Here is a 14799-nt window from a genome sequence, read left to right on the forward strand (position 1 = left end):
AATAGAACTCCGTGAGGCCTAAAAGTGATTTCACTCCTGCTTTGTCTTTAGGAGCTGATGCATCTACAATTGCTTGGACTAAACTGGGTTTTGGTGCTACACCTTCACTAGAAATGGTGTGACCCAAATATTCCACACTGTCTTTAGAGAATACGCACTTGTCTCTTTTAAGTACAACCCCATGCTCTTGGAAAATTGACAATATTTTAGATAACACCTGGTCATGTTCCTGCTGATCCTTGGCATATATGAGGACGTCGTCTTGAAATATGGCAACACTTTTGATTCCTTTGAGAAGGTTGACCATGACTCTCTGGAAAACAGAGGCTGCCGACGCAAGGCCAAAAGGCATGCGGCAGAATTGATACAATCCAGATGGTGTGTTGAACGCAGTGAAATGGCGTGACTCTTTGTCAAGTTCGATTTGATGGTATGCAGAGGCCAAGTCGAGTTTGGTGAAAACTTTAGCCCCCGCAACTACACCTAGCATTTCTGTGATGTTGGGTAATGGGTGTGAGTCTACCCAAATCACTTTGTTTAAGTTGCGCAGATCAATGCAAATTCTGAGATCATTGTTTTTCTTCCTTGCTACAACCAAAGCCGAAGACCAATCAGAGGATTCAATCGGCTCTATTACACCTCTTTTATGCATAGATAGAAGTTCTTTTTCTAGATCATTCCGGATGCTGAAAAGTACACTCCTTATTTTGTGTTTGACTGGCACAGCATCATCCTTTATTCTTATCTTGTGCTTGAACCCTTTAATTTTTCCAAGTTCACCAGAAAATACTCTTGGGAATTTATTGAGGAGTTCAACTACACAATGCTTCAGTGGTTCGGCCTCAGTGAGGATTTTATAGCTAAGGTCCGGTGATTCTTCCACTCCTCCACTGCTCAGGTCCACTGCAGGGGATTCCTCTCAACCTCCTTTCCGGTCTGCAGGGGGACGCGACAGTGCTGTCTGTTATCGCCCCATCTCTTTCTTCTAGCCATGGAGCCTCTGACAGCATCCCTCCTTCAGTCCCCATGGTTGTTGGGCACTCCCACCCCTGTGGGGGTGTTGACCCTCTATCTATATGCAGATGACTTCCTTTTCACTCTCTCAGATCTCCTCTACTCACTTCCTGCCTCTTTTGGCCATCATCTCTGACTTTGTAGCGCTCTCTGGCTGCAAGATCAACTAGGGCAAGAGCAAGGACCTGCTGATTTCACAAGTGACCATCAATGCAGATGTATCTGCTTATCTCTTTCAGTCGAAGCCTTAATGTCTCAAATACCTGGGAATCTACATCAATCTGGGCAGGGAATGCAGGGTGGTAGACAACCATGGCCCACTGCTGGAACGCAAAGGGCTGGGATATGATAAGTTGTCCCACTTCGGTCTCCCACCTTGGGGCAGGATGCAGGCAGTTAAGATGGTGACCCTGCCATGATTCACGTATGTATTAGGCATGCTTTCCCTGCTCTTGCCTCTCTTGCTTCTGTGCTTTATGGATAGAAGCTTCAGGTTGTTCATCTCTGGGTCGTCCCAGCCCATGCTGGCCAGTAGCCGGCTCATAGCCCACCATTCTTGTGGTGCATTAGGTCTGCCCTCTGTTGCCCAGGCCTTGTACTTGGTGCAACTCGCCAATATGCTCCCACAGAACCTGGACCCTCCGCTATGGATCTCGATTGAGCGTAGCCTCCTGAAGTGCCTTCAGGAGCAGTATCTCATCTACCATACAATGCCTCTGCCCCCGGCTCCGGGAACTCTATGCTCTAAGAAATGGCAAAATCCCGGTTACAACCCCATCACCTGCTCTTTAGTGGACACCTGCCTCCATGAACAGGTACCCCTGTAGGGTAATGCCAGCCACAGCATCGGCGGCGAGGTATTAGTTTGGGGAGTGTGGTGAATAGCAGGGATTCTTACCCTCCATCATGTATTTGACCAGGGGAGCATCAACCCCTTTGAGGCTCTGTGGGTGGAGTTCAGTCAACCTGGTCAGTAGTGGCAGTACCTACAGTTGCATCACTGTCTCTCCCAACATCTCGGTCCTGGTCTGGGCCCTGGACTCTTCCGCCCTCACTTGTGGTTTCATATCTAAAGGCATGGGATCGCTTACAGGGGGATGTTGTCAGGCTTCTACAGCCTCCTGACCCGACACTTATGCTCTCTACCCCTGCTGGACAGCTTGTGCACCAAATGGCAGACTCGCCTCCAGGTGGAGTATAAGTCAAAGGGCTGGGCAGAACTCCTGGGGGCCATGGACAGCGTAGCCAGGAAAGCCCATTTGAATGTCTGTCTTTATAAATCGCTCCATGACTGGCACTGGACTCATAGCAAAACTACGGGCAGCTCAGCTGCTAGCCCACTCCAATTGCTGTTGCTGAGATGATACTATCTGCAACCTGTGAGGCAATTGGCGAAACGCTTAGCGAGACTCTGGTGATCCCATTACCGCTGACTCAGCCCTTGATTATAATGCTTGACTTTGTGGATTCCCCAACCTTGTCTAGCTGTGAGCACTGGTTGCTCCATATGGTGCTGATAACATGTAATGACTGTGGGCCTCATTTCTGAGACTCCTTACGCCTCTGACGTTCTGTTGTGCAGAGGCCTGTGTGATATTTTTCAGGCAGCACTAAGCCACTTTTTTTGGCTTAATGCTGCCTGATAATTATCAGTCCCTTTAACGCAGTGTTCTGCGTTGAAGGGGCATGCAGTGGGTGTTGCTGTTGGCGTTCCACCTCAACAATATTTGTTTTTTGACACTGCCCCAGATTTACGGGAAATCGTAAATCTGAGGCATCGCCAAAAGCTTACTCCTCCCCAGAGGAAGCGTAAGGGAGGCACAACGAGGAGAAATATCTTTAATTCTCCTCGTTTCTCCTTTTTCTATGTGTGCTGCATTCCGCAGCACACAAAAGCCTCTTGTGATTATTTTTGTACAGACAGGTTGCCCTTTCTGTACAAAAATAATCATTCCCGTAACGCTGGCACCCTTGCACCATCATGCAAAGGTGCCTACATTGATGCACGGCAGCCCATTGTGTGCCGGCGCTGGGGAAAAGGCCAGGAATGCGCTGTATCATACAGATACGGCGCATTCCTGCCCTTTTCTTTTGCTGCCCTAGGCGCATTCTTAGGAATGCGCCTAGGGGCTTCCCTACGGGACAACCTCATTAATGAGGCCCTGTGTTTTCTGGTACTGGTGATTTCCCCTCCTCACGCATGATGAAGGCTCTCTGCCACGTACCAGACGGATTCATACGAGTGAGTCATTTATAACCTACAAGACAGCACCAAGACTTTCTTCCGCACTTGGGCACCTTTTCTTCAAGGATATAGGAGCTGAGTGCCCTAAATTGGCTGCATGGTGGGTGGACCTGCTGGGTTATCCGGGTTCCCTGAGCTTTGGCACTGCATCTACGGGCCTCTTCTTTGACCCCCGTCACTCTTTCAGCCCTGTTTCCCCATCTGTGCCCCTCCCTGTCTCCCCAGTGCTTTCCTTATACTCTTTCACCTTCCTTTTCCCCCTTTCTGCTTCTCCACTTCCCCTCACCACCACCCTTCCAGCCCTCTTCTTCCCCTTCCTCTCTCTTCTCTACCCCAAAGTTTTACCCCCTTCCTCTCCTCAACCCTTCAACCACCGCACCCTTCTCCGCCCTCGAGGACCTCTTCCCTTCCTCTTCTCTTCCTTGCCGTACACTCCGCGCCCCTCCCAATCTCCCTTTTCCACCCTCCCCTGTTTTCCTCTTGGCCTTGGACTGTCCACTCTTCATTAGATCTCCCGGGTCCAGATTCAATTGGTGTGCTGTGTTTTACTTATGTATCATCATGCGTGCCTTCATGTTTGCTGGCTCCTATAGGTGACCTTTGCATTATACTGACTGATGTACCCTGCTTTTGTTTTCCCCCCTGTAAAATCCGAATAAAGAAATGCGAAACAAAAAAAGCATCCAATTTTACTTTAACCCCACCAGGACGCCATGCCTATGAATGTAGCCAATATCTGTGAGTTGCAATTTGCTGCCTGCCTCATGCAAAATAATGAGGTATATCAAATTGCAAACCACTATGATTCAGTAATTTGTGGTCCGGTATTACATAGTTCGGTTCACAAAATGACCAGTTCATTCCGTAAAAGTGATGCACAAATTGCGAAGGCTTCTACCAAATGCATTTTGGTGCATTCGATTTAAGAAATCGTAATTTGTGATTCATTATTTGTTGCGATTTACGATTTCGTAAATGGAATGTTTGTTCAGGAGGGTCATAGAGTATCCTCCATAATTTTTAGGATCGCGGCTTCAGTGCTGCAACCGACACCGAGCCCAGATAACTAATCTACTACTAGATACTTGTTTTTAATGTATTCTTTGAGCTGGCTGCCTACATAGATATCTTTCAAGCATCTTTGAGAGGAAGAAGTGGCCTGTCTTTGAAGTACATCGGGGTCATCATTTTACTTTTTAAACAGGAGACGCATGTGCCCTGTCTTGAAAGATTTTGGAAGAGAGCCCTTGTTGAAGGAGGAATTGTTGATTTACAGACTAAGGGCCAGATGTAGGTGAGGGACATTTACAGATTCTAAAATACCAAATTTTACCAATTCCGTATTTTAGAATAAGTAAGGGCCAGATGTAGGTAGCCCAATACCGGTCGGGAACGGCCAACATTACCGAATTTCGGGCGTTACCGACCGGTATTGGGCATTTGGGATGTAGGTGGCCTAAATTGCAAATTCGGTAAATTACCGATTCTGTATTTTAAGGAATCAGTAAATTATCGATTCCTTAAAATACCGAATCGGTAAATTACCGAATTTGCAATGTAGGGAGCACTCAAATGAGTGCTTTTCCCATTTTAGGATTCTTTATGTACCACCAACTATAAGTTGGTGGTAAATAAGGAATACCTTTGAAAATGCAAATCAGTGCATTTTCAACTGTGCCATGTGTCAGACATACATGACCTTAGGGCATGTATGTGTGCCACATCTGCACACAAGCACGATTCAGGGGTGCAATGGGGTGTCAAAGTGACACCCTGGCACCCTTGAATGTGTCCCCCATTTTACCGAATCGGTATTTACCGATTCGGAAATTGCCATTCATTCCTATGGGCCTCCAGGCCCATAGGAATGAATTGCAATTACCGAATCGGTAAATACCGATTCGGTAAATACCAATCTTACCGATTCGAACATTTTTACCAAATTTCTTGCTACATAGCATTTACCGATTCTAAAATACCGAATCAGTAAAATTCGGTATTTTAGAATCGGTAAATACTATTTACCTACATCTGGCCCTAAATGCTATGTAGGGAAAATTTGGTAAGTATTACTGAATCGTTAAGATTCGATATTTACCGAATAAGTATTTACCGATTCGGTATTCCCCATTCATTCCTATGGGCCTGGAGGCCCAAAAGAATGAATGGGAATTACCGAATCGGTAAATACCGATTCGTTAAAAGGGGTAAAACATTGAAGGGTGGCATGGTGTCACTTTGACACCCTGTTGCACCGCTTCCCGCCTCACATCTGCTCTTCCCTTCCCCCTCCACTACTTAATGGCAAGCACACGCAGTGGGCGCGGCGCGCCAAAGGCAAGCCCGTCTGCGCCCGTCCGCAACCCAACCGCGGCCACCGCCAGAAACCCTGGATCTATGCCCCACCATCGCTGCGACTCCTCTGCCCTCCTCACACTCAACCCCGGAAGGAACAACAGCTGCCAGCGATCGAGGCCGAACACCACCCACAGTCATTTCTCCTGTCGGCACTGCCGACAACCTTTCACCACCAACACTGACAACCCCCCATGACTGTTGAACCCACACCGGACACCCGTACCACCGAAGCCCTGAGGTGCATCCTCCTCAAAATGCGCTCCCTACACAGACATGCCTTAGAGATCTGGGACCTGCTCGACACCCTCTCGCCAGACGTCGCTTTCTTTACAGAAACAGGGACCAACACCACCTCCGCCCCACATCCCCACCACCATCCCCGACAGATACAAGATCCAGAGAAAGGACTGCCCCTACCACCCAGGAGGAGGACTCGCCATCGCACATAAGAGCTCCCTCCGACTCTCCATCTCCAGCATGAGCGACCCCCCTCTCCAACACAGAGCACCTCCACTTCCAGATCCAGACTAGCCCCAGAACCACGATGCGCAGAACCCTCGCCTAACCCGCCTGGGCCTCGTGCCTCCTTCGCCACCACCATTACCACCCTCATCGCACCCCACGCCCTTGCCTCCACGGACTACATTCTCATCGGAAACCTGAACTTCTACCTAGACAAATGCAGCAAAACCGACTCCACCATCCTCCTCGACAACCTCACCAACCTCGGACTAAAGCAGCTCATCACCACCCCCACCCACAAAGCTGGACGCATCCTCGACCCCATTTTCACAGGAGGGACAAACACCCACTTCAGCAACACCTCACAGCCCCCCTGGACAGACCACCACTGTGTACACAGCAAATTAAACACCACAACCGCACCTAAGCCTGCCCCGCGCCAGCCACGAAGGAACTGGAGCAACATCACAGAGGAAAACCTCATCCACCACGGCCAACGCCAACTCTGCTGCAAAAAAACAACACCTCTGGATTGCCAGCTGTGCAGACAAGCTCGCACTCCTCCGCCACTCTAACAGACATCCCCCCTGAAGGCCGCCTGCTTCACCACCGACCTCCAAGAAACCAGGCGCTCCTGGAGACGTCTCGAGAAACTCTGGAGAAACAGGAAAACCACCAAAGACCTGGACACATACTAGAACACCCTGACTGAATACCACCATCGCATAAGAGCCACGAAAAGGACCTTCATACGGCACAAAATCCACACCAACGCCATTAACGCAAAGGAACTCTTCAACGTCATATAGCAGTTTGCCAAATCCCCCAGCGTAGCCACGGACATCACCCCATCCCAGGACCTCTACAACAAGCTCAGCTCCTACTTCTACCTGAAATCAAGGCCCTCCATGACAACTTCAGCGATCAGACTTCAGACACCACCCTCCCCTCCGTCATCGACAACCAGCCCACCCTCACCACCTGGAAACCGGCTACACCGAGGACACCGATACGACCATGAAGAACACCCACTCAGGAGCCCCCATGGACCCCTGCCTGCCGCACATCTACCACAGAGTTGCTGACGCCACAGCACCCGAACTATGCAGGAACATTAATGCCTTCCCCGACAACTGGAAGCAGACAGAAGTCAAGCCCCTCCTCAAGAAACCCTTGGCTGACCCAACGGACCTGAAAAACTACCAGCCCATCTCTCTCCTTCCCTTCACAGCCAAAGTCACTGAGAGATTCGTCAACGCCCAGCTGACCACCTTCATCAAAAAGTACGCCATCCTTGACTCCTCGCAGTCTGGATTCCGCAGCAACCACAGCACTGAGACTGCCCCCTTGCCGCCACCAATGACATCCGCATGCTATTCGACCAGAGCCGTACCGCAGGAGTTGTTGAATAGCGTTAAGGTATGGTCACCTGGATGGAGAGTAATATTGATGTCCCTGGTGATGGAGCAAGGTTTCAGACGTAAAGTGACTTGCTTGTACTCAATTCTCTCGAAATAATATTAATGGACTAACTAACATGTTTTGTCTTATTAATATTGCATTAAACGACATATTAGGCATCTAAGGGAAGCTTGTCTATGTGCTTTTACTAACTATAATCCACTCGCATTAAAATGGCTGCTGCTACGCTGGATTTTCTACTGGGCATGCGTCTGTCATGCTTACGTGATATGCTTGGTGGGAAAACCTTTGCTTCTGCGCACTAGAACTAAGATGGCTATTCTATGTCCTAACGTGCAAGAAGCTTGCATTGCTGCTTTGCTAAGCTGTTTGTTTTTGCTTAATTTCTAATGCAATAGTTAAAACAAAATAATGGGAATAGAGTAGAAAGAAGTGGTATACAGTGCATTCATTTATTCTGTGTCTCTAAAACTGTTTCTTTTCTAATTTTACAAGTTACGAATTTTGGGCCTAAATACTCTGTTGAACTCCATCTTTGGAGAAACTGCGCCTGTGTGACAAAAGACCTGAGCCACTGAAGCTGTAGCCTTGAACTCAAGCCAATCAGACATGGATGGCAAGAACTATGGGAAGAGTGAACTCCTTACCCTGCCAAAGGAAGCTAAATTGAATAAAATGTTTTTTATATCTTATTGTTACATTTCACTACCAGGCGGAATAAAAGTACATGGGAAGATAAAGTTATGGGAGGGAACATTTTGAATATATGATTGACAAGTTACCTCATCGTAATATGGTGTGATGACTATTCCTCGTTCTTTGTCCAATAAAATTGTGAGATTCACACATTTGCAACATTTGGGGGTGGTACACTGACCTGAAAAATAGTATAACTAGGGTAGGCTTAGCTAGTTAGTTTGTCCGACTTGTCCGAATAGCTGACCTGTCACTGACCCAACGCACTCAATAGGTGATCGGGAGCAGAGTTGCTGGCAGAGCACTCTGTCAGAAGATTTGATAACCCAATCGGGGTTCTGGGAAGGAGATCGATGACCCAATCGGGGTTCGACTGTTAGCTGCAGAGAGGGTTTACAACGCTGGCGTTTGAACTTTAGCTGTGGTGCTGGTCTTATCCTGTGGTGGTCCTGACCTGATTCAATTATGGCCGTAATCTGTCCTGGTTCTGAAACTGATCTGCACCTGTTCTTTCCTGCTGGCACCTGTACTTTGGGATTATTATTGTTTGACTCAGCCCATGGCCAGGGTTGGTCACCACACCAGTCTAGGTAACTATAAAGTGTGGGTTTGTCATTGTATTGTTTTCCCTTTTCTTTACCCATCCTTTGTTTAAATGCTTATCAATATTTTCTCTCCAAATTATTTGCATATGTTGATGTTTAAATCTGCATCATTCTAAATAGAAAAAGAAAATAATTGAATTAATGTTTTCAACACTCTCCAAAGAATTTTCTTAGATAAAAGAACTTAAACTTTTCCCAAGTCTGTGGTTATTCTATGAAATGCTGAATGTTATTTTTGTACCTATTTTCTTGCTAACTCCCTTGATCCTTGAGGTCTATAGGTAACGGTGTCTTGGAATTGGTAAGACAAAATGGTATAGATCCTGAATGGTAAATTCCCAATTGATTGAGTGTAGGTTTACCTGTTTAATGTATACATAGATATATGGGCCCAGGTGAGTATGTTGAGCAGGTGAGCCCGCGATCTATCAGTTATTTTGGTAGCAGAAGATGGTTAGGGAATAGTGTATATAGGTAGTTAGTTTAGTATTGATTATTGATCGGCTATTAATTATTGATTTTATTGATTTTATGCATTAACTAAAATTGTTCGTACCTGTTTTATGTTTTGTCTGGAAACCCCAGGGGCAGAATAACATGTGGTAAATGGAAGCCACTCTGTAGTGAGGTCACTTCTCTGAGGAAGTAAGTGCATGTCGAGGTAAACCGGAAGCACTGTTTAGGGATTTTTTCTGTATAAATGTGTGAATAATTGATAGCAAAGAGTTCGCTAGTAAAACTTTGCTGTGATATCACCTAGAAAGGGTCACACTGGAGGAGTTGCAGGTTCTTCTGAGCTTGATTGACAGCAAAGGGGTTAGTTGGGGAAACTTTAGCCTTATATAACCTAGAAAGGGTGTAGCGCAGTGTAGAAGCAGACCAAGACAAAGAGGGGTCTTCTATAGTAAGGATTTATTTAAACAGTCAAAGATTGTATACTCAAAACCAAGTAGGGGAATTCTGGGAGTTGTAGTGTAAGTCCAAAGTAAACAGGGTTTCAGAAACACAACTTTATCCCACTCTATTCTTCTTTTCAGGTTTCCAGTCACAATGGAGATCCCTGGTTTTTAGGCTTGACAGGCTTCCTCGGGTACCGTAAAGTAAAACAGAAACAAGAACGGTTGTCAGGTGGGGTGATTTTAAATCTGTTGACCGCGCAGGAAGCAAGGGAGTGAGGGGGAAGCTTTTCACCAGAACCTTCACCAGTGGGCGTGCAGCTTTCAAAACGGTCTTTCGCGTCCCGTTATAGATGCACAGTTTAATCAGCAGCTATTAGGTTACACCCGCTTTCCCCCCTCCTTTCCCGTCCTCCGGTCCCCGACCCCAAGAGAGCTGAAGTTTGTCTCGTACCTTGTGCAGCCACGACCCCCGGTGGCCATGGCTGGTGTGCTCGCGTTGCCAGGTAGGGTCTGGCTACCCTTCTGTTCCGGTCCTCAGCACCTCAGCACCCCAGGTTTCTTCGGGCGTTGTTGTCCTCTTCCCGATGTCAGGCTCCGACCCTCTGTTCTCCGACGGCGCAACGAAGAAGGTCCTCACCGGCGTCTCCTCTTGACTCCGGATGTGTGGTCCCGGTGAACGAACGTCTTCCTCTGCGTCTTCCTTTTTTAGAAGGTTGAAACCACGTGACTCCACCAGCGGACCGGCCCAGGAACAGGAATTAAAGGGGCCGCACTCTGCGGTGACGTTCTGTGAACACAGAATGGGAGAGCAATGAGGGGAAAAGTGCCCCGAGTGGGCATCCATAGAGTCTGTATCCTCACAAAGGGTAAGCCCGAGGGAGTAACAGGTTCTCCAATGCTTGCGTGAAAGGTAGACGGAAGGGATCTACTTGTAGTGTATGAAGAGTAAATGGAAGGGAGTTACTCGCAGTGAATATAAATCATACTTTCCTTTTGAATAAAGTTACTCAGACACAGTGGTAAATGTTTTTACGTTGTTAATTAATAAAAAATGAGCATTTAAAATAAATCTCTTGTATTACCTTGCAAAGGAGGGAGTCAGCTGCGGAGCTGCACTGACGTCACTCAGAGCCACGCTGGTATTGGTTGAGACAGCGGGTGTGTAGCTGAGGTAATATTGTAAAGGAGGGGTGAGTACAGGAGTGAGCATGAGAACATTGTCTCACGAGAAAAGCCTTGCAACCATTGGTTGAATTATTTGAATTCTAATCGTTGATTGGTCATTGAAAATCAGAAACATTTTGGTATTGGAGGTTTCTTATAAACAAACTGAGTGACATTACAAAGTAAAAGCGGCATAAAATATATGTGGCATTTAGATCCAAGATTCATAGGAAATAGACCAGATAGAAAATATCTAGATTTTGCTAAAGAACAGATGATAAGAGGGAGACCGTATATCATGTAAGGAGATAAAAGAAAAATGTAATTTGTCAAAAAAGTTAAACATTTCTTTAAAAAGGATAAACCAATAAAAACCAGAGAAGGGAATATTATTCCACCACAGAATACGCCTGCATCATACATGATGGTTGAAAGGGGCTATCACACTTGTATATGGTTTGAAAACTGGATAGAATATACAAACAATGATGGAATTTTGGCATTTACAGAAAATGGTACCTTCAAAGGTAGAGTTTTGAACAATTTAAGAGCATGCGTGAATGAATTAGATCCAAGACCTAGATTAACTCAATATGAGGCATTGGAGGAATCGGAAACAGAGGCTTTTGAGTGAGACAGATCTAGAAGTGATAAAAGAATAAGTACATTTTATCCTAAATTTCCTAAAGAAACGAGAGATAAGTAGATGAAACAATGGAGAAAGTCTATGCTAGTGGAAGGATTATATCCTATGCGAGCATTAGAAGAACAAACAGGGAGTAAAAGCACTGATAAAACTAAAAATTTAATGACAAGTGCTGATCCAGAAGATGATTACTTGGAGGATTTATTAATGAAAAATCTGCCACCTTATAATAAAGAGCAGAATCAGACAAATCCTAGTGCTCTGTTCTTAAAGCCACCTTTAGTTCCACAAGTGTTACATGAGGCATCATTAGAAAAAGTTTTACAGGAAAAAGAATGAGAAGCCATAATTAAGCAAGGAATTAGTTAATTCAGAAAATTACACAGTTAAATATCTGTCCTGAAGGCTTGAAAATCCCAGTGACTGTAGGTCTAGTTGTCCTTTATATGGAAATAAACAAACCAGTCCTAGACCTCCTGTTCTAACTAAACCTGTAGAGCAGTCAAGAAAAGAAACATTAATAGTGGATTATCAAGCAAGTGAATGTGAGTCAGAGATAAGAGAACCAGTAAGTAGCTCAGCTAGGAAAACCACACCTGTAAATGCTAGAGAGGTGCAAATAGAAACTTCTTCAGGTACGAGAAGTGCTAGTGTAGTTACCCCAGAAGAAATTGAAAGATGGTTCTGAGAAATAGAAAAATCAAAATCACAGTCAAAAACATTGGATATTTTTAAATTAAGGGTTGAATTGGAAGAAATGATTGCTGGAAATGTGGGATTAGACCGATTGAATGCATTAAATGAAGATTAATTGTTGTTTATATAGCAACGCCGTCTACCTCGGTGCACCGGAGTTCACCTTAGCCAAACTCCAACGGGCACAAAACGCCGCGGCAAGGATTATAATGGACCTCCCCCCCAGAGCCTCTGCCAAATCAGCCCTCAAGGCCCTGCACTGGCTCCCTGTCCGCCAACGAGTTGAGTTTAAGGCAATGTGCACCAGTCACAAACTCATTAATGGTGCCGGCCCTGCCGCCCTGAAAGACCTTGTCGCCCCCTACAAAGCCCCTAGGGCACTGCGCTCGGACGACGAGCATTTGGCCATCGTCCCTAAATTTAAGAAGGCTCGGACCGGTGGCCGTCGCTTTTCGGTCAAAGCCTCCTCAGGCTGGAACGCACTGCCTCGCCACCCTGCTACGCCCTCTTCCGGAAAAAACTAAAAACTTTCTTATTCCCCAAATAATCCTCCGGTCCCCCCTCCTCTTGGGATATCACAGCTCTATAGCGCGGGGATGCCTCCGGGTCACCAGGCGCTTTATAAATTTATAAATAAATAAATAAATAAATAAATAAATAAATTTATATGTCGAAGTATCACCAGAAATACAAAAGCATTTCATGAGATATTGACGAGTTTGGCAAATGAAATGGGGATTAATATAGGTAAATCAAAAGTGTTCCAGAAACCATATCGAGCTCAAATTTCTGACAAAGATTTAGAAAACATGAATGTGTCAGGTCGAAAATTACAGATTAAGGAATAGTTATAATTATTGCAGAAATGGGGTGATATAGACAGATGGAAAGCTAGATGGTTAAAGAAAAAAAAAGAAGCTCAAGGGAAAAACACTGTAACAGAATAAATGTTGAAAGAAACAGAGAAAGTGGAAAGGTTGTGTCCAATGAGAGAAGTACTAGGTGGAGGGTATGTACATGTCCCATGGTCCCGACAAGATATTTTGTCATTTACAAATTATTTCCCGAAACTCAGAGAGAAACCTGTAGAATGGTACAGGCAGGTCGAAAGATTTGTGAAAGCCTCAAAAGTATTGCTAAAAGATCTAGATGGGTTATTCGACATTGTTGTTCCTGTTGATTTATGGACAGAATGCAAAATTGCAGTAAACTGGCCAAGGAAGTATAATCAGGTAATACTGTATTTAAAAGGAAAGGTACCTCCAAAAGAGACAGACTGGACTAGAATAGATAGAACTACCCATAATAAAGCTGAATCTGTACATGCATATTATGAACGACTTTTACAAGTTTTTAAACAGTAGAGTGATTTAGAAAATATTGACACCGAAGATATGACACATTTTATCTATCGGTTTGTGTCTGGGCTAAAACCAGAAATTTCGCAATGGATTAAAGATCATAAAATCTGCTGGCAGGCCAAACCTGTAGATGAAATACTAAAATATGCAAAATATTGTGAAGATGAATTGGACAATAAACGAAAGAATTTAGAAGAAAAAGTAATGTGGGCACAGGTAAAATTAGCAGAGCAACAAGAGCTCCAAATGAAAAAAATTCAGACCCAAGGAGATGGAAATGGTAATAAACCTAGGGGAAAGTTTAATCGAGAGGAAACTAAAAAGAAATTTCCCTGTCATGGGTGCGGCAAGTTGGGGCATTGGAAGAACGAGTGTAAGGCTGTATTAAATAATAACGTGCAAAATAATAATTCACAGACGCAGAATGAGGTATCGAAAAAGCAGCAACAACAGGTAATATAAAACCAGTTACCATTGGCGCCTATGCCAAACCCTGGGAGTCAGCCTACAAACAGTGTAGATACCACAAGTTGGGAAGAAAGTGGTAAAAGGGACACAGGGACATCCCAATTTCTTTTGAGTGACTCATACTTTGATGAAGATAGTTTCTGACGGTGACTGAGGGGGGAGGACGAGGAGTGCGTACTTGGCGCATCCTTGCAGGTAGATCAGTCAGGTCCATACATTGAGGGAAAGGTTGAAGGAAATGATGTTACCTTTCTGTTGGATACTGGCGCTACCCGTTCTACTGTGAGAACAGCAGACGTTCCAAACCTACCCCTCTCGGGAGAAGCGATCCAAGTAGTGGGCGTTTCTAATAAACAAATTAGTACCCCAGTTACAGAACCAATGGAAGTTAAAATAGGCAATTTTAAAGAAATGCACAAATTTGTTGTATGTGACTCCAGTCCTGTAAATCTGTTAGGTAGGGATTTGCTGTGCAAAATGAACTGTACTATCTTTTGTACACCAAATGGTGTTGAAATTCAAACCCCAGATGAAGATGGAATTTATAAAATTAGGTTAGCAAAACAGGAAACTGAAAAACAAAAGTTTACCATAGAAGATTTGCCAAAAGAATTACAACATACGGTAGATCCTAAAGTGTGGGATTTCACAGGAAAAGATGTAGGATTAATGGCAAATGTTGACCCGGTAAAAGTGACAGTAAAAGAAGGAGCAGTTTATCCAAATATTCGACAGTACAAAATGAGCCCAGAAATAAAAGCAG

This window comes from Lissotriton vulgaris, chromosome 7 (genome assembly GCF_964263255.1).
Source record: "Lissotriton vulgaris chromosome 7, aLisVul1.2, whole genome shotgun sequence".
Taxonomy (NCBI): Eukaryota; Metazoa; Chordata; class Amphibia; order Caudata; family Salamandridae; genus Lissotriton; species Lissotriton vulgaris.